Consider the following 22,712-nt stretch of genomic DNA (forward strand, 5'->3'; position numbering starts at 1 on the left):
AAGTTAAGAATTTAGCATCCACTTTTTGCGGCCTAAGAACACGACAGTTGACAAACACAATATTAAAACATACAACAACAAGAAAAAAAAAATGTCAAAAGAAGTTTAAGAGTCTGGCTTCTATCCTAATGTCCCTTCTTATGGAATTGCAAACCAAACTCATCAAGAAACAACACAATATCAAACAATGTGCAGTAAGTTCTTTCGCAATACTGAGGCAGGTAGAAGAATTACAACACTCTTGTTCCAAGTTGCTAATAGTCATGTAACTTAGACTTTCGCTCGGTATTTAAAATCACTTAATTTGCCTTTCTGGTGAGGATGGCGTAAAGGATAAATGCCAAAAAGATCTAATGTAAAGAAAGTAACATGTTAATTAAAATCAACTTTACAAACAAAAATGTCCAGTCAAAGATGGAATGATGCAGCAACTGTAACGCGAGAATAATCTGGGGTATAATATATATTATTCACCAAGTTTTTCCCTAAATTTTAAGCACAAACGTGCGTCACAAACCTTCATAAATTCTATATTTATAAATTCTAATGCTTAGAAGCAGACAGAAGTGGTAACGATGTGATGGATTTCATGTAAATCATGGTGTACCACGAGGAGGCCAATCACAGTACACTCCTGCGCGAAAACAAGATTAAGCCTCAAAGCAGCTGAAACGGAAATTAAGAGTAATAGCTAGATTTTTGGCGTCAAAAGAGAATACTCTTAAACGTTTTCAGACTTTTGACCTTAACAATGAATGTGATAGTTACCAGTGAGCTGTAGCAATGTAACATTAACAATGATTACCGCTAACTCGTTTATGCATACAACGCGTTTTCATACTGTCAGTATAGCGGTTTTTTAGAGTTTAGAGAAACAAGCTCCACATTTCGATGGATATACTCGAAAAGGTGCTACTCTTAAAAGGAGAATTTCATTCGGCAATAGAATTTTCTTTAGGTTCTGTATGGGAGAATAGGAGATTTGGTTTGCCAATTTGTTCACTGAATGCTTTTGATTTTTAAAAACTTAATGGGAAGGTTTGCTAGTTGTAGACAAGTGTTATCGACCGCTAACAGAAAAATCAGATCTACATGTTCTTCTAAAATCCCCTAGACAGAGTTTCAAAACTTGGTCTAACTATGTCTGGTTGATACAAATCTTTTGTAGAGAAGGTACACTGCGCAAAAAAACAATGGAACAGTTCTACTGGGCCGATTCACGAAATTCAAATTGTGTTTTTCATGTCTCGAAAGCTCAACTTAGGATATACATTAGATTTGTATATAATATTCTTCTAATATAGGTATTTTGACTCAAAATCGGACTGTTTCTGAAAAGACATGCCAATTCGTTTACCTCTCCTTAGGCAGATAGCCCTAATGTGCTTTGCCGTAATCTACCAATCCAAGCCTTTCTAGAAATGCATGTTCTTGAAGATAGTTACCTAATCTTACTGTCCCTCTATCTCTAGTCGATTCGAATGGACATAGCAATTTAATTTTCTTAATAACTTAACGGAAGGACATTGCACGACTCCTCTAGAATTTTACCAATACTGCTTAAGGTTTTGCTTCATCTGAAAAATTAATTATTAGCTTACGAACTCGAGGTCTTTGAATAACTACAAAATAATTTAAAGTTTTCATTTTCAAAATCACCACCAGAGAATCGCTGAATATGGCAGTTCGACTCGGATTCAATTGTAGACAAAAGCGCCAGCTGCATGGAAGATTCGAGGTTTTTCCCTAGTATAACGTAAATAATTTCCCTTAAGATTCTACTAAGAAGGCATCCCTCCTCTTAAGCGTACACCGGCAGCAGAGTGATTAGAACCACTGGTAATTAGAACCGAGTTCAAATCCTGGCGAACGGGTTAGTTACATGAATGTTTTTCGGAATTTTCCTATGTGTAACGTTAATATAAGACAGCTTCGCTTAGAAAGTCGTCCGCGAAAGGGTATCTCCCTTCAGGTGTATAAGCATCGTGTCTTTCGTCTTGTTCACTAACATAACCTAAACTTGCCTTTAACCTTAGTTGACGTTTTGGAAGACAGTCCTCGTATATTTTTTCATAATCGAGTCATCTTAGAAAACCTAACGAATAAGGCTACTGGATCAACCAAAAGTAGAAACTTTGTACATTTAATTATACCTATTTCTTTGTTTTATTGAATAAAGCAGAGTACACTAAGGTTATCTGCCTAAGAAAAAAGATGCCTTCGTGAAGACTTGTATTGTAACTTCGTGGAGATTTGTATTGTTTGGATTACGTCAAAACATGCGAGATCTATTTGCTTAAAGGAAAATCCGTTCGTGAAGGATATTGTTACGAATTTTGCACAGAGATAGATGATTTTAGTGCAGTTAATATGTGAAACTGTTGTATTTTTCTACGTAATGTAACTTGAAAAAGGTAAAGAGAAGGGAGGAGCTAAAATATTACATAAAATAAGAATACAGGGGCAAGTTTTTCCATTTAACATTGAGTAAATGGGTATCTCGGAGACTTATTTTGTTCCCAAATTTGGCGAGAAATCGCCAAAAGTCGCGAAACTTCGCGAAATTTTGGTTCGGTCCCTGTATCACCAAATAGGCATTTTTAATTGATCAATATATTAGCTGGAACCGTAATTCGACCCAATTATTGCTTTCCAGTAATTTGGAGAAGCAGAAAGTGCTAGAAATATCTCGGCGGTCGGGTGAAAACTATATAAGGCCGGAGAGAGCATCTGCTCTCAGTTGTTTAGTTATTGTTGTTGCGAGTTGTCAGTTCAGCGTGAACGGAGATATCTCCGTTAGCTTTCTGTTTAGATGCGCTTTGCATTACGTTGTGTTTAACATTTTTAGTAATTTGAAGCGAAACTACTGATTGTACTCTATGATACTGTGAACACCTGTACGTGGATTTCTGTGGAAAGTTCCAGAACTTTGAAGTGTTTGATTTGATAAAAATAAATTTTATTAACCTATCAAGGGACTTGTGTTCATTCAATCTGTTACGAACCCGTACGCACGCAACAGCTTATTTTAAAGAAAAGTAGCTTTGTAGAGACTTGCATTCAAGTTACACATTGAAGAACGACGAAAATTTTCATGCAGTCAGCTGGAATACACTGCTCGACATTGAAAACGCAACACCAAGAAGGAGTGGTCAGAAAGTGATGAAATTTGGAAAAAAGACAGAGACAGCAAGCAGCAATAAGTGATCCTTATTTCAAAATGATAGTCAGAGTACAGAGCGAGAACGGCGTCGCCTCAGTAGGATGTAGGACCACCGCGGACAGCGATGCACGAAGAAACACGCCTAGGCATAGTCAATAAGAGTGCGGATGGTGTCCTGAGGGATGGCTCTCCATTCCCTTTCAACCATTTGCCACAGTTCGTCTTCTGAACGAGGCAGGGGCAGAGTCTGCAAACGGCGTCCAATCACATCCCACACATGTTCGATTGGTGACGGGTCAGGAGAGTACGGTGACCAATGATCCGTGCAGACTCCGATCGTGCAGAGCATGTTGGCAGATGCGTGCACTGTGTGGTCGGGCGTTATCCTGCTGAAAAATTGCATTAGGCAGCCCCTGGAGGTAGGGGATTGCCACCGGCAGCAGTACATTATCCAAGTATCGTTGGGCCGTCATAGTGCCCTGAATACGAATTAGAAGTGACTTGGAATCGTAGGCAACAGCGCCCCAAACCATTATGCCACGTTGTCGCGCGGTGGGGCGTTCCCCAGTTACTGTCGGATTAGATCTGTCTCCTCGTCCACGCCACACATGTATGCGGCGACTGTCACTGGATAAACAGAAGCGTGACTCATCAGAAAACACGACGTTTCGCCATTCTGTCATCCACATCGCTCCAGTCCGGCACCATTCTAAACGTTGGCGTCTGTTGCATCAGGTTCTTCTATTTACAATAAAATTAATGTAAAATTTCTTACCTGCTGCATCTTCAGTGTTCGCAACGCCAGGCTTCTAATAATCATGTTTTCCAGTAAGAGTTTCTATTAGCATTAACAGTCCATCTTGTCTTTTACTTATTTAGTGAAATAAGACACTAATATACACTATTCACAAGGTAGGTGATAATTATTTTAAGACAGTACATTTTAATTCGGTGAAGTTTCGTCTTTACGCTCCTCAGAGCGGTTTCAATCTAGCCTCTTTCCCAGAACTCAATTACAGAAAAGGTAAAGGAAGAGATGCCCGCCATCTAGTGGCAAGAATGTAACAGCGTCTATGCTGTGGGGTCAATGGCAGGCTTCTTAACGGACGCCGCGAATGCAGGCCACGTTCAACCAATCGACTGGAAATGGTTCTGGTCGACACGAGAACATCCAGGGTATCTTGCACATGCTGCAGAATCGCGGTACAAGTGACTTGCGGGACCGCCACACCTTGTGGCGAATGCGTCGATCCACGCGTGTTGACGTCACACTGGCTACACCTGCACCCCTCCTTCTTCTCACATTTCCTTGTTTTAACCATGTTCGCCATAGCCGATGCACCGTGCTCTCATCCATGTGGGTATCAGCTGCGATTTGACGTACGGACCAACCTGCCCTTCTCAGTCCGATCACCATACCCCTCGTAAAATCTTCTATCTGCTGGAAGTGCCTTCATTGACGGCGGCCTGGCATTCTCTCCTATTACACGTATCCTCCGGGACAAAAACCAACTTTCTTCGATAATTCGTCTGGCAGAAATAACGACACGAATATTGCCCATTCTGCACGTTCCTTCCCTTATATCTTACTTCACGTGCGTCGGAGAACTGCGCATTTCACATCATTCGCATAACTCAGTGACGTGCGTCTACTCTAAAATTTGCATAAATTTCTGACCACTCCTTCTTGGTGTTGCATTTTCAATGTCGAGCAGTGTATAAACTCGAAACGAACTAGCAGTGTTTAGTGGTTTTACCGATCAGCCGCTGGTTGCCGGTCTTTGTAAGAGAAATCGGCCTGCATTCACATTATATACAGTAAGAGCTAAGAATAAAAAAAGCATGAAATCACACTCTTTTCCCGTATTCTAACACTGAGATTCAGTGCCAGCGATGGTAAAAGCATTCTGTTTACGGACATTTCTTTAATATTATAACTTTAATTCTTAAAATAAAATTAAAAGGATTACTTTGAAATCTTTTACCATTAATAATGATCCTTTTAAATAAAGCGATACACCTATACTCGATGCATAAAAGTTCATTTGTTTCTAGAAATTTCGATAATTTTGTGATAAATAAACATTAGGATAAAAACATGTGAAAGACACTAAACGTACAGCTTCTTTTAATGTACATTAACATACTAGAAAGTGCTTTCGCTAATGAAATTAAGGAAATAAATTAGTGAATTAACATTATGTGCTGTTTCTTTTAATCACCTTTAATTCACAAATACCCCCCCCCAGAATCTGTTAAAAGCTACCACGTTTCCCACCACTGCCATTACATTATCCTAATTAACGTATGCTGAATTCCCAAGACCTTGTTGACAATTATGCAGGAACCATCCTCTAGATGTCTCTCATACTTGACCTCAATCTTGGCTCAAGAAGCTAATGTTTTTAAAGGAAAAGAAGAAAAATAGTTCGTGGACCATTGCGAGCAGAGGACATTATACCATTTACTTCCTCAAATTGTGATGTTACTTTCTTCCGTTATGAAAGAAGAACTACAAGTTCGTTAAAAGGAAATTGTGAAATTTGATCTGACCTAAAAAAAAAAAAAAACAATTTCGTTCGGTTTTTACTTTCGATTCCTGAAACTTTCGAATTCCCACTTGCGTTTCCCCATTTTCGTTAGATGATACCAGAGTTATTTCAAGAACCATATTTAATAAAAAAGAATTTTTAGTTACAGAGTGGATACGATTAGCAATCGAGGCTTAGGATCCAGTCCAAAGCTAGTTTTTGGGCTTTCTTTTCATTTTTTAAATAAAAATAATAAAATTTAAAAAAATCTGAAAGCTTTCATATTTTATAGTACTCTCAAGGGAGCATTTTTTAACGCTTTGTGTGGTACGTTTATTTATTAAATATCATGTTCTTCACATTTAAATCACAAAATTCAATTCAACAGCAATATCGTAACATAATTTAAAAATGAGCATGTCTTTAGAACTTCTAATACATTCTCTTCCGCTCGCGCACTGGAGATAAAAATGTTTTTTACTTCCTTGTACGAAGTAAAAAGGAAGTATTGTAATCGCGAAAAGCTTCAGGCAGCATATTTCAACGAAAATATCCATTTTGACCGCTATCGAATGCAATTTAGCGATGGTTTTGCGTGACATCTGTATATAAGGACAGAATAAGACTCTTTTCCTCCAAAAAAATTATAAAACTGCTTCAAAATGAATTCTGAAGAGAATTTTTCGTGGCGTCTGTACGAACGTATGTACGTACGTATCTCGCATAACTCAGAAACGAGTAGCCTCAGAACGTTGAAATTTTGTATATAGGACTGCTTTAACATGTAGATGTGCACCTCGTATTTTGGTTGCAATCGGCCGCCCCAAACGTATATAAATATATTTAAATATATATATTCACTCTGGCTCAGTGATCTCAGTTTCTTTACTCTTATACGTTTGTAAATTGTACATTTTTGGCTTCAAAAACGATTGAATTATGTTTTTCCGGTTAAGATTTATTAATTATGTTTTATTGAATTATGTTTTTCCGGCATAAAAATCTTATCTTCCGGTTAAGATTTTTATGCCTTTCGTAAATCTGGAAGCAATATTTGTACAATTATCAACAATTTAAAAGCTGTTTAAGTGCGGTTAAGTTTTAAACAACATGGCAGACATATTTGTTTACATTTAAAACAGAAGAATAGTAGATTTTTTGCCAATCTAGAGAGACTAAGCTTCGCAACAATAAAGATAACGCCTTCATTTATTATTGCGAATTAAATCATGCTTAATCCTTTCTGAAATTTTTTCGAGGAAATAAGCGTTTAAGATTTACTTCGTTATTTTTAATGCAGATATTTTGAGTTTTTATGTATTTTTGCTTTGTTGCGAAGTGAGAACTGAATTAATTGAATGAGAAATACTCAATCGTCTGTGAAAAACTGTTCTTTTTTGTTTTGTTTGCTTGATTTCTTTTATACATCATTCTAGATATATTAGAGTATTTGAATAGAACATGTGGCAATGATTAGATAATTCTTCAAATGATATAAATTTTGTGCATTCTAAGTTATTATAAATAATACTTCACTTAATATTTATATATAAGTAAGTTATATATAAATATTAAGTGAACCTAGCGCCAGAATGTCGCTATGGTAAACAAATATAGTGAATTTTAAAGAGTGCATTTATTCTATAGTGGTTTATGCGCTGTCGACGAAGTAGATTTAATTCAATCCAATAAGTTTAAATGAAATGCAAGAAAAAATGCGTATAATTTAATATTCCGTACAAGGAAGTCATGTGGTGTACACATCAGATTTTTTTTCCGTACTGTGTTGCCACGCTTTAAAATCGTTGAGTTTCTTAATCAAAAACTCATAAATGTTTTATTAATATGTTTTTTATAAATATGTTTTACAGAATATGAAAAAAGTAACAGCCCATATTCAAGTGGAGGACTACTTATTCAAAATTTGATATCTCTAGGTACCATTGTTTTTTCACAGTGCGAGAAACATATTGTACGAATATCTCTGAGGAAAAACCCAGCGTTCTGTTATATTTTTTTATGATAAGAATAAATTTTAGTAACCTTTTATCGTACTTTGCATTCAATCTATTACAAACTCGTATGCACGCAATAATACATTCGTGCAGATTCTTCATTATTTAATTTTCTTAAATATAGGGCGATAATATTTAGTGGCAATAATTTGAAAAGTAAACCTACATTTATAGTGAATCAACGCAAAATGACAAAACGAAATTAATAGCCCTTCTGGGCTAACGCCCTTTGGTCTAATACAACGCTAAGTAAGTTCTAAATAATACAAAAAAATAATAAATTCTATGCCCATTTTGGATAATTTTACAAATTGCTGCTTTTTTACATATATACATATAAAGACATATTAAAATGGAATTTAGATATAAAAAGTTACCACTTTCTCAGTCATAAGCGTTTTCTGGACTTGATATGTAATCATTTACGGAATCCTCTTCGTTTAAAAAAAATTACTAATTTTTCAAAATAAATAAATGCGTCATGAAACAAGAGCATCTTTTCCCTTATAGAAAGAAAACGCCAAACAATTATGTCCAGAAAGATACATACGCCAACTTCATACTTCCAGCGGGTAAACATACTTTTTTCACTAGCTATTTTCTTCTGTACTAAACTTTTCTTACACATAAAGAAATATAACGTTAGTTATTTTAATAAACAAAGAGCAAAACAGAATGACTCACTTCATAAAAACATTATATTTGCAATCGTATTTTGTAAACCAGAATTCTATTCTAAGATATGAATGCAACACATTTTATTTAAATAGCACATATATCTCTAATGAAAATTATTTTGCAAGGGTCGGTTGTGACAAGAAATAAATAAATAAAAATCTGAAATCTTTAAGATTTTATATTACGCACAAAGGGGCGTTTTTCTCATTCATACACACATATACATTTCGAGAGCATTTGGGCTAATGTCCCCTTGGGATAAAAATATTTAAAAAGAGCATATCTTTAGAATTTCCAATAGACAGTCTCCCAAGCTGGAGATAGAAATGTTTTCTTCTCGTACAGTGTTGCTATCGCTCGCTTTGAAATTATTGATTTTTGGTAATAAAAATTCGGTAAAGCCTTTCAAAATAAGAAATAGATAATAAAAGCCTTTCAAAATAAGAAATAGATAATAAAGCAAATTCAAAATTGAAAATTCGGTTTTTTAGGTGCCCTTTTTTGAGTGCCAACAAGTACCTTTTTTTTTTTTTTTCCACAATGCGAAAAACGTACATACATGCATGCAGATTCTTTGTTATTTAATTTCTTTAAATATAATACAAGGCGATAATATTTGGTGACAACAATTTAAAAAGTGAAACGCACGTTTATGGTGATCCGACGAAAAATGCCATTTCGAGACTAATAGCCCTTCTGGGTTAACGCCCCTTTAGGCTTAAAAAAAAGATCAAAATAATATATATATTAAAATAGCTGTCTGAAGTATTTCAGTGTGTGACGAATTGAATAAGTGTCATTAAAATTTAATTTTCGGAGTTTTTCCCTGATTATTTTCAAATATAGCGAAATCGTATTTCTGATAAAAAAAAAATTACATTTCATCAAATCTTAAATTTTTCTTTAATGTAACTTCAACATATACCATATTCTAGACTTTACAGCCAAAAAAGTCAACAACTTTCTCACTTTCAAAGTATGCCGTTGAATTCTTTACCACCATGTATACCTTGCACACACACACATACACACACACAAAAAAAACACCATGTATACCTTGCGCACACACACACACACAAAAAAAATCACCATGTATACCTTGCACACACACACACACAAAAAAAAAAAAAAAAAAAAAAAAAATTCACCATGTATACCTTGCACACACACACACACACACAAAAATCACCATGTATACCTTGCACAAACACACACACACACACACACACACACACACATAAAAAAAAAAATCGAAATTTAACTCGCGTTCATGTTTTGAAAGAGCGTCTTATGATATCTATTATAATTATACGTAGCATTGTTCTAACATAGGTATTTTGACACAAAATCGGACTTTTTCTGAAAAAACATACCAATTTTTTTTCCAATTTCGATTCTACGATTCAAATTATTCCGCAGTGCCACGTTTTTTAAATATAGCACGAGTAGTTTTTAAAAAATTAGCTCTCAAAATTTTAGCTCATCCACGTTAATTGAATTTGGTATATACTTATTAATCTCTCTTTTTTTAATTAAATTTATTTAATTCCTTTCTTATTTCGAAATTTAGGTTCATTTCAAATACAATTCGTCAAATTTTTGTGATTTATTTTTAAAATATTTTTCGAAAATTTTTGAATTATAACTTATTTAACTTTTAAGTTTTTACCATCGTCTTAAAGTAGATGTATTTCTAAGGACAGCTGCAAAAATTAGAGTATTTTTATTCAAAGTTTACTAAGATATACGTGAATTTATATACTGGCGAGTTTAGAAATTTGGGATATTTGTTATAAGCGATAATAATGCCAAATGCGGTTTACACGCTTTGTTAAAAATCATTTGAAAGTATAAAAAAATGATCTTTTTTCCGCTCGTGTACAATGAAAAAAAGAAAGGAAAATAAGTTGCTATAAATTAAGAAATTCGCCAAGTGGAATTATTCTTGATGCAAACTGAAAAAAATGCGCAAGTATAAATGTTTTTAATTTCTCATCAAAAATTACGACATTTTATATCTAGGCATAATTTAAGTCGTAGAATTGAAATACGGAAAAAAGTGGTATGTTACTTCAGAAAAAGTCCACTTTTGTGTCAAAATACCTATGTTAGATTAATACTATATATTAATCTAATATATATCCGAAGTCGCGCTTTCGAGACTTGGAAAACGCAAGTTAAATTTCAACAATCGGTCCAATAGAACAGGAGATATAGAACTGTTCCCCCCTTTTTTTTGGGGGGTGCAAAAGGTACAAAAGATGCTTGGGGGGGGGAAGTTTTTTCACAGATTATTTTCAAAATTTGGGAAATAGCATCGTTCACAAAAAATTCTTAGCCACATTTCATCAAATCTTAATTTGTTTTTTTATGCTTCAAAATATTCCATTTTCCAGACATTTACGGTCAAAATAAGTCAACTCTCTCCACTAGAGATCCAAAATATGCTGTTGAATCCTTTGCCATGACATCCAAAAGATACCATTTCTCGGAGATTTTTAGTCCAAAGGGATTTGAGTCCCCGAAGGACTATTACTTTCGTTTTGGCATTTTGCGTCGAACTCCTATAAATGTCTGTTCACTTTTCCAACTGTTGCCACAAAATGTTAAAGTAATTAATTTAATCTAAATCAGAGTAAAAGCAGTCATCTTAATGCGGAAAATTGAAATTTGTGAATTTCAATATTAAGGGGAAAAAACATTACTAATTATTTTAGCATTCATTTAGCAGGTTTACTTAAATTTTAATGGTCCTGGATCTTTCAAAAAAAATTCAAGAAAAATAAAAAGAATTCGGAATTGTATTCAACCCACAGCAATCTTATTGAAAACGAAAGGGCACTCTTTGCGCAATTCTCTTTGCGGAAAGAGAAATTTGGCACAAGGTATTTATTTCGCTTGGGGTTTTCCCTAATCGGAACAATCCACAAACGAGAACCTAAAGCAGCCCAGGTGTCTATTGAAAAATTGTTACAACACAAGCAGCAGCTCACAGCACTTTAGCTCCTTTTAAACCAGCCATTGTATTTTTAAAAATGCAAATCAAATGAATGTATAGTGACATTCGTAATATATGGTGTTACAGGCATTTTCTACCTATTACAATAATGCTGCCAATGTACATAAAAATTATCAGTTGGACATGTTGTGGCTTGAACTTATATAAAAACTTTAAATACTGATTAATATCGTTTTATTTGTTTTTTGTTGTTTTCAGAATGGCAACAAAAAGATTATTCAATTTTTGTTGTTCTTGGAATGGCAACGAAAGATTACTAATGATATTGTTCTAAAGAGTTGTTTACATTTGCTGAAAACGAAAATGATATTGTTCTAAAGAGTTGTTTACATTTGCTGAAAGCGAAATAAAAGATTAATTTTGATTTAAAACGTGGATTGACGTTATTTGATGAAACGGAGTTGTAAAAATAAAGATTAATTTGGAGTCAGAGCCAATAGACATATAATAAATTCAATGTGTTTTAAATTACAGCAGTTTCGAGTTATTATTAAAAATATGCAATAAAGGTTTAAGGTATTAAAAATGTATTTGCAAATCTCTTCCTGTATTAAACAATTATATGTAGATCGCTTAAATTTGAGATAAATTAAATACTTTTTTACGCTTGAATAGCGACTCTCTTAAGTCAGACTGTATGCTAAGCCGAAGAATTGTTTCTTCTTTTTAAATTCCTACTATTAGATCAAACACTTCGTATACATTGTTCAAATTTTTAATCGTTAATAAAATACTTTTTATTCATCCACTCAAGTTAAAATGCATTTTTTTAAACTTGTAGTCGATGACACTTGATGTCAATACAGTTTTTTTACATATTAAAGTAAATTCCTACTTATTTATTACCTGTTTATCGGAACTAGATATGCTGTTTTTATCTTCTCTACATATAATAAAACAAACAGTCTGTCTGTGTGTGTGTGTGTGTGTGTGTGTCTTTCGCTTGCCCTGCGCGTAAGCTAATAGACCCATGGCTACAAAATTTGGTACATAGGTGCATCTAGACAAGAGCCAGTGCACCTCGACGCGATTTTTTCGAAATTCGAATTCGAATTTTTTTTATTTATGTTTTGTGACGAAATCGCGTCATTTTGAGACATAATGGGCTATAGGAAAGCGAGATTTTACTCTACACACTCCATTTTCACATCGTCATGAAACGTAGGGACTTAGCTATTTTACGAACTTAAAATAAATTTCGTGTTTCAATAAATCGATTAAATACGAGTTTATTTAACAAAGGGAGCTTAACACCTTTTCAACGGGATTTTTTCTAAAAAAGTTTATTTTTCTTTGATTTTTGGACACGTTAAACTTTCATCCTTGCGACTGCTTTTACAAAGAGAATGATTTTGGCAACAATTTTCCTGTCTTATTGTTGTTGATAGATTTTTGATGAAATCGCATCATTTTGAATAGTTTCATTCTTTTAGAAATATGGGTTTGACAACAATTTTTCATCGTATTTCTTATGTCACTGTTTTTAAGAGATTCGCAAATTTCATTGTCATTTTTTTATATACTATATAATACATTTTTATTGGGTTCTTTTTGATAAAGTTGTTCTGCAGAGTAAAATTCTGCGCCGAATTTTTTGTTTTTTGAGTTTCTTTCATGTTATTTTTTGCTTATTTCACTATTTTTAAGATATTGAAAAGTTTTGCATGATTTTTTTCTTCAACGGAAAGTTGGTTAATTTTTTATTAGGATAATTAATATTTGTATTTAGGGATATAGCTTATTTCATTGTAATTTGTTTCTCTTGAAAATATAAGATAAAATATCATTAATTATACTTTGCTTTTCAGAATTTTTTATTTTCTGTATTCTTTTATGTTATTTATTGCTTATTTCACTGTTTTTAATATATTGAAAAGTTTGAGTGATTTTTTTTAGGAAACAAAGTTCTTAACCTCCTTTATACCATTTGAGTTCTTAAGATTTTGCAAAGGGAAGTTGGTTAATTTATTTATTAGGATAATTAATATTTGTATTGAGGGATATTGCTTATTTCATTGTAATTTTTTTATACGTAATAACTGTTTTTATGAAGTTGTTCTGCAGAGTAAAATTCTGCGCAGTTTTTAAATTTAACGTTTGGTGTTAGCCATTTTTCCGGTACATTTAAAAGCCAGACGAAGGCTGGCAGCTAAGCTGCCAGTTAAATATATTATAAGACTTACAAATAATGACCGTTTAATTAGGAATTTACACGTGCTGTAAAAATTAATTTTATAACAACTTATAAATACTAGTACATGACTGTGATAAATGGAATTGTAATAATTAACAAAAATAAGTTGCAACTGTAAGACAGAGTTCTAAAGATTTTTAAAGTGTATGGAATTAAAGAATTGTAGTTTTATAGAGTTGGATGAAGTAGATGTAATGTTCCATTATGTAGCGAAAATTCTACCATATTTCTATGTTAACGTGATAATAATGTATGTTTAAAATATAACCCTTTAAAATGTCCCTTGCTTCAAAAACGGAGAATGTGAAAAGAAACTACAACACAACGCAAGCGACGATTAGAGTGATGGGCAGAATAAGAAATTATAGACCACCATCAGTTTCATAAATTAAAAGCGAAAAACTAAAAGTCTTTCCTAATAATAAATTATTGATCAATATCTTTAGCGCAAGTATTCGGCTTTTAAATTACTCATAGCTACTTGTTTACTTAGACAGATAGACAGATATGGATATAGAGATAAATAAATATATATATATGTATTGATATAGATGCAAATATAAATATAGATAGACAGATAGAGAAAGGATTTCGAAAAATTTCTGATATATTATATTATTGTCTTTTATGCGTTAAGTATGAAAAATATTTAAAAAAATTGGTTTGACATAAAGAGGATTAAAAACTAATTTTAAGATTTGATCTAAAAATTGAAGCGGGCAAATAAAGTTTAGTGTAAAAAAAAAAATTATTTATTTAGTTTACATTAGACAAATAAACAAATTATTTTATTTCGAGGGAGTATTTTGTATTTTATTTTTCTGAAATGAAAAAATACTTCATTGTTTTGAGAAATAAAAAGAAATTTCATTTCGAAAAACAAGGTTTATTGTTTCCTTTTGCGGGAAGGAAACCTGCATTTTTTTACATGAATAAAAAAATAATTTTGCTTCGAAAAAATGTTTCGAATTTTGTTTTGAGGAAGTAAACAATATTGTACTTTTTAGACTAATAAATAGATGATTTCACTTCGTAAAATATGCATTGTATTATATTCATTGTATTATATTCTGTAGTGTAAAGTTTAGCGTGTTTGGGTGTAGAGTTTAACGTGTTTAATCACTTTGAATACATCGCCATGTGATTGTATTTAAAGTGACTAAACTCTAGATAAACATTAAGAAACTTACAGCTAAGTCTAATAGCAATTGAAATTTGAGAGGTTCGTAGAAGGGTGTAAAAGACTCTTTGAAACTAAATAAGATAAACCGAAGGCAGTCTCAAAACCTTAACCTTAAAAGCACGTGACCTAATTGGCATTCTGGCGGAAAACGGAAAGGAAGAAGTATCAGTACAGATCCCAAACATAAAATAGCTGGTTAATCAAATTAAAGGAGCTTCACAGCAGAAATAAAAGTACTATAATTTTTATTCATACAAAAAAAATTTCAATTCAAAAAATGTACTTTGAATTTTATTTTTAGGAAATAAAAATAAATCATTAGTTTCGACAAATGAAAAGGCAGTGTTCTTTATGCTTTGTTTTGTTGAAATAAGAAAACTGCATTTTTAGATACATAAAAGGATAATTTCATTTCGATGAAAATGCTTTCAGTTTTGTTTTTAATAAAGTATCTTATTTTTTAAATGCATAATTAACACAACACAATAAAGGAAAAAATAAAAATCACTTCAGTTCAGTTGCATTGCAGTGACAAAGTACAGTATTGCAGTGGAAAAGGCAGCACAATTATCGGGATTCTGGGAATAACCATATCACTGAATCCGAATATATGGTGTCCTGTTACATTTCATGCATTTAGCTAGAATACAACATTTAAAGCTGACATTTTTTTAGTCCAAAGGGATAATTTGCCCTGAAGGATTATTAATTTCGTTTTGGCATTTTGCATTGAAAACTATAAACGGCGAATCACTTTTCAAATTGTTGCCACCAAATATTAAAGCTCTGTATTATATTTAAACAAATTAAATAATAAAGAATCTGCGTGAATATATGTGTGTTTTTCGCATTGTAATAAAACAACGGGACCTAGAGCCATGAAAATTTGAATAACGTAATCTTCCATAGAATATGGGCTTATGGAAGCCCTAATTTGAATTTGAAATTTTTTTATTATCGATTTCATATTTTGTAACACTTCAACGAATTTTTGATTAAAAACTCGACGATTTCAACACTGTATGGAAAAAAAAAATTATCTCCAGCGCGCGAGACTCTGTATCGGAAATTCTAAAGATATGCTGATTTAAAAATTATTTTGCGATATTGCTGTTGAACTGAATTTTATGGCTTCGGATACGTAGAACATGATATTTAACAAATAAAGGTAGCACACAAAACGTTAAAAAAACGCCCCTTTGGACGTAAATCTGAAAAATTTCAGATTTTAATTTTTAGTCCAAACTGATTTGCTCCTGAAGGACTACTGTTTTCGTTTTGCGATTTTGTTTTGGTTTACTATAAATGTTTTGCTTTTCAAACTGTTGCCACCAAATGTTAGAATCCTGCATTATATTTGAAGAAATTAAATAATGAAAAATCTGCATAAATGTATGTCTATTTCTTGCATTGTGATAAAACGACGGTACATAGAGCCGTCGAATTTTGAATGACGTAATCCTAATACGAATATGGTCATGTGGAAGCCCAGATTTGAAATTTGGAATTTGTTTTATTTTGTAAAACGTTAACGAATTTTTGATTAAAAAACTAAAGGATTTCAAAGCAAGCAATGGCAACTTTGTACAGAAAAAAACATTTTTATCTCCAGCGCGCGAGACTCTGTATCGGAAATTGTAAAGATATGCTCAATTTAAAACTATTGTGCGATATTGCTCTTGAACTGAATTTTATGGTTTAAGTGCGAAGAACGTGATATTTAATAAATAAAGGTAACACACAAAATGTTAAAAAAAGCCGCTTTGGCCGTAATTTAAAATCTGAAACATTTCATATTTTTAGCATTTATTTTTTTTAATTAGGGGAAAACTGTCAGGAGATCACCAAGGAACTTTCTTGATCCACTGAGAATTCATTTTGCTATTTTCTCCCTAGATTCCTTAGAAATCATGCTTAAATACATAACGGATACCTGAATTATTATTCTTATCGTGTAATGGACGACGTTTCTGGCTTTCGTAATGTACTAAGATGAAGTAGGAAGAGATAAGGCTCTAGATTTAGTTGGCTATACAGCCTTAGGCGATTTTGTGATGAAAAGTCTCCAGAACATTTTATAATTTGTGCTTCTGAAGCAACAGCTGTTTCCGTTACGATTTGTTTCCCTGAGATTATTTTCTTTGCAGCTTTCACTGGAAACTTCTCCGTCTGTTTCTCATTTAATAATTCTATTCTAAGTTATGAAAGGAAAAATATGTGAAGGTACATCGTTTGTTCGTATGCTTTAATTGATACGTGAAGACTTTATTCGTTGATGACAGCGTCTGTTTCTCATTTAATAATTCTATTCTAAGTTATGAAAGGAAAAATATGTGAAGGTACATCGTTTGTTCGTATGCTTTAATTGATACGTGAAGACTTTATTCGTTGATGACAGCGTCTGTTTCTCATTTAATAATTCTATTCTAAGTTATGAAAGGAAAAATATGTGAAGGTACATCGTTTGTTCGTATGCTTTAATTGATACGTGAAGACTTTATTCGATGATGACAGATGACAGTGTTCTGTTGGTGTAAAAGGCTTGCAATCCAGCTAACTCTTCTTTACTCTCCACCGAGATTCTTCCGACTTAAGGTCTTTATAAAGACCAACGGATTAAGTCATCCCAATGGTATATAAATTCACTTAATCTTAGTAATAAAAATTAGAAGTTATTTTGTTACATTTTCTGTGATATGCTGCACTTTTAATGCTCCAAAGGATGGGTACAATTTAAAAAAAAAGTTCTATATCTTCCGCTCTACAGGGCCGATTAACGAAATTCAACTTGAGTTTTCATGTCTGGAAAGCGCGGCTCAGGATATATATTGTTATAAGTTCCACTTAAGCCTAACGACGCCGCCATTTTGTTTACATTTGAAACTTAACATAATGAATGATATCAGGTTTTGCACCAACTTAAGTGTCCTTTTGCCGAGTGGGGCCAAAAGTTTTGTGCAACGAAAAAATCTGTCTTTCTGCCTAATTTTAATTAATTTGAACTCCAATTTTAATTGTAAAAATTGTTTTTCAACGGTTTTTAACTCTGTCTGGTGTTTTAGGTTTTTCCGTATTTTACAATTTTTAACGAAGATGTTTTGAGTTTTTATGTATTTTTTCCTTGCCTTGAACTGAATTAATTGAATGAGAAATATATCTCTAATGAAATTCGTGGAAATACATTGAAATGAAATACAGCAAAAATTATGCATAATATAATAGACCGTACGAGGAAGTCACGTTGTGTCTATATCAGATTTCTTAATTTGAGGTTGACTTTATTGGCAACCTATACGTACGAAGAAAGTAATAACGCTTTAGAGAAACCTAAGCACTCATAAGTATGTTAAAATATTATATAGTTTTAAAAATTTAAGAATCGTATACCTACAGTAGATAAAAATATTTTTCGTACGAAAAGCCAAAGCTACAAATATATTAGCATAATTTCTAATCTTTGCATCAGACCGACAGTAAATACTGAAATATGAATAACTTGAGTCTTTTAAAATGAGTTCATAATAAATGTCTTTTTTTACAAATCTCCGCAAGTATTTTAATTGAAATATTTAGGAAATGTAGCGAAGTGTCATGCAAAAAATGTTTCCGTACGAAATACGCAAACTAATCTTGACGCCCTCTACAACTGATCTTCAGTAAACTTTCGAAACTGGATTGTACGTAAGCGTCACAAAACATGATAGCGACAGGTGTTTAATTCTGGCTTGTAGATGATCGCTTAACCATCTGACCGCCCTGGGATTTCACTAAGAGAGCACAAATTTCTCCGAAATACTCGTATGTTACGAATTTGCTATTTAAAAAGCTAATGTTAGTTCAATTATAAATTAAATGGTTTTATTTCTCGCGCAGTGCAGCGCGTGATGAATATTAAAAGAGAGCTAAGCCGGAAAATTGAAAATACAAGAGCGCGTGCATTAAATAAATAAATATCTCTTTTTGATTTCGAGAAAGTACTGGAAAATTCTAGCGCGTGATTTTAAAAGCTTATAAAAGGAGGAAAACATCTTAGTTCGTAGTAGTAGTTGCTTAGTTTGTTGTTGTTTAGAAAACTACTGTTGTTGATGGTAGCGAATTCGCGGATTAGCGTTCTTTAGCTGTTTTGAATTACGTTCTATTGGATATTTGAGTAGTTAAAAGATAACTACTGTGAGATATTGTAATACTGCATGATAATTTGAGAAAATTTAAGCATTTTTGTTGTGATAATAATAATTTTTTGTTCATTTTTCATCGGACTTGTGCATTCATTTCGTAACGAACCCGTACGCACGCAACAATTTTTTGGTGTCAGGAGTGGGGTTTGAATGCCAATAACAAGAGCGATGGAAGAACAATTCAGGCAAATGATGACTGCATTTGCTGCTTTCCAAGAAAAGATGGAAGGAGCCGTCAACTCCGTTAAAGAAGAAATTAAAGGCGAGATGAAATTGGGCCAAGAATCCGTTAAGGAAGAAATGAAGGCCATTCAAACTGGTCAATTAACTTTTAAAGATGAAATAAAAGTTGTTAAGGAATCTGTTAAAGAAGAAATAAAAGCTGTTCAAGTCAAGATTGAAGAAAGTCAATGCGAAATGAAAAGAGAAATTGCCTGCATAATAGAAACCAAATTCGATGCTATGGAAGGCAGAATAGATGTGGTTGAGAATAAAGTGGGACAAATTGAGGAAAATGTTTCTTCTGTTAAAGAAGAAATAGAAGAAAGAGTTTGTTCCGTTCAGAAACAAATCGAACAACAAATTGATGACCGGGTTTGTGCGGTTGCCAAAGAACTGGAAACTTTAAAGAAATTCGTAGCGACGGCTGGGAGTAAGAGTGATGATTTTATATTCTTACCGATGCCTGCTCGTCCATCTCTGAAGCTATCCACATATGATGGGAAGACATCCTGGCAAGTGTATAAGACCCAGTTTTCTATCGTGGCGGATGCGAATGGATGGGATTCCCAAGCTAAGGCCTGTCATCTCGCCGCTTCTCTGAGAGCAGACGCAGCGGATATCCTGCAGACGCTTCCCGAAAACAAAAGGTTAGATTTCGAAGCTCTGTCCGGCGCCTTGGAGTTGCGCTTTGGGGAGAAGTGTTTAAAAGACTACAGCAGGCTCCAATTAAAATCTCGTCAACAGAAGCTCACCGAAACGCTTCAGGAGCTCGCCACGGATGTTGAAAGGCTGTCACATCACGCCTTTTCGGAGTGCCCGACAGAAACAAGGGAAATCCTGTCTTTGCAATATTTCATCGATGGCATCCGGGACCCTGAAATACAGAAAGCACTGCGAATGGCGGATGTAAAAGATTTGAAAAGCGCTTGTTGTACGCCATGAAGTTCGAGGCAGCCCAGGAAGCAACTAATAGAGATCGCTACCCAGTTAGAGCTGTGCGAGTCCATGAGCCAGTGGATCAACTGATGGCTCGTTTAGATGATTTAGCCAGACAAGTCGAAGCTTTCATACGAAGTAGGAGCGAGAAGAAAGTGGCTCCAAGGTGTTGGAGATGTGGTAGTGAAGGTCACCTAAGACGGAATTGCAGAACGCCCCAGGGTACGGAATATAAAGCAGATGATTTTACCAGACAAGTCAGTGGCTTGAGACGGAACAGAAGTGAAAAGAAACTAGTTCTAAAGTGCTGGAACTGCGGAGTTGAAGGCCACATACGAAGAAACTGCAAAACACCCCGAGGTACGGAAAATAAGACCATTTCCCAGCAACGACGCAGTAAACAAATCAGTGACCATATCGAGGAACGGAGGTTGGCAGATAATGAAAAACCTTGTTTTAAAGCGCTTAAAATTTATACAGTGAGTGGCAACAGTAACGGAATGTCCATTAATGGGAATATCGATGGAGTTCCTTGCGATATGATCATTGACACAGGAGCTAATGTTACCATCATTAGGAAAGACTTAGCTGAACAGTTTAAAGATAAACTTATTTGGACGCCATCCTGTGTTACCCTTCAGACTGCGTCTGGTGATAAGATCGACATAGCTGGGAAGTTAAACGTGAAAATCACATTTGGAAGTGCCGCCTACCATCACACGGCATATGTGACAGATATTACAGATCCATGCATACTCGGATTGGACTTTTTAAGGAAATACAATTTTTCCTTAGACTTGAAAAACAACAAACTGCTTTCAGGATCTGAAGACATGACTATCCATCCTAAGAAGGGATCCTCACCTGGAAATGCCGGCGCTTTGTCCGAAAGAACCAGCTCGAGAAACAGCCGAAATCATGCTAGGGTCGAAAAGAAACACCAGACTACCAGGTATTCTCCATCTCAGATGCTCTTCGGTCGAGACCTTCGTCTGCCTTGTGACCGCCTGTTTCATCGCCGTACGGATGCGCCTTCATCGCCTGAGGAACACATCCAAGATGTCAAGGCCCGTTTTGAAGTAATGCACCGTTCCGCACGAAAGCGAGTGAACTTGGCGACGGAGAAAGTGAAGACCAGATACAACGCGAGAGCTACTGGACATAGATTCAACAAAAGAGACAAGGTGTGGTTGTGGAACCCGATTCGGCGAAAAGGAGTCAGGCCTGAATTACAGTCACCTTCGGATGGTCCATATACAGTCCTGAAGAGACTGAATGACGTCATGATTCGTAAGTCTTCGAACTCTAAACCTAAAGTCGTCGTTCATTACGACAGGTTAGCTCATTACTATGGCCATAGTACGTAATGTAAATAATTGTAAATAGTATCAGACCATGGTCCTTTTTGTTTATAAATGTGTATTTAGTATTTGATTTGCATTTAGTATTTGATTTGTATTTAGTATTTGTTTTGTATTTAGTATTTGATAGCATTTGATTTGTTTAAGTTAGTTATTGCATTTATTGTTTATATTGTTTGATATTGTAATGTAATGTTTATGCCTCAGTTGCCTTTATGCCACAGTTGTAAGTTTAGCTTCCTGTCCAGAGATTGTACTGCCCGGGACGTGCAGTCCTTGGGAAGGGGGCAGTGTTACGAATTTGGTATTTAAAAAGCTAATGTTAGTTCAATTATAAATTAAATGGTTTTATTTCTCGCGCAGTGCAGCGCGTGACGAATATTAAAAGAAAGCTAAGCCGGAAAAATTAAAAATACAAGAGCGCGTGCGTTAAATAAATAAATATCTATTTTTGATTTCGAGAAAGTACTGGAAAATTCTAGCGCGTGATTTTAAAAGCTTATAAAAGGAGGAAAACATCTCAGTTCGTAGTAGTAGTTGCTTAGTTTGTTGTTGTTTAGAAAACTACTGTTGTTGATGGTAGCGAATTCGCGGATTAGCGTTCTTTAGCTGTTTCGAATTACGTTCTATTGGATATTTGAGTAGTTAAAAGATAACTACTGTGAGATATTGTAATACTGCATGATAATTTGAGAAAATTTAAGCATTTTTGTTGTGATAATAATAAATTTTTGTTCATTTTTCATCGGACTTGTGCATTCATTTCGTAACGAACCCGTACGCACGCAACACGTATTATGAGAAAAAATTATTTTATTGATTTTAATGTAAAACTTCTCCTGGTATTTTATACCTGGATTTGTGTACTTTTAATATATTGCCTTAGTTTCTTTAACACATTTTAATATGCACGTATATATACGTTCTTACACATATCACAAAAAATATTCTGGGCCGTATATATACGGCCTTCCGGTTAGAAGGAGTTCCTGAAGCTCTTCATGAGTTGGTGATTCAATTACAAAATTGTAAACAATCTGCGAAACAAATTGGTGAATTCGTTAATAAATTGAAGTCTGCAATACAATGCATTATTGAAAGATATCGTGATCTTCAAACTTTTTAGAATAGAGATCGATCCAGAAGACCTCCGAAGCTAAACCGATTGTATAAAAGAAATACTGTGGATGAGGTTAAAAATTATAAATGCACTTCAAGTTGCAGCTGACTTT

Source organism: Stegodyphus dumicola, chromosome 8 (assembly GCF_044657685.1).
Source record: "Stegodyphus dumicola isolate Sdum_Otavi_A_Nest chromosome 8, ASM4465768v1".
Taxonomy (NCBI): domain Eukaryota; kingdom Metazoa; phylum Arthropoda; class Arachnida; order Araneae; family Eresidae; genus Stegodyphus; species Stegodyphus dumicola.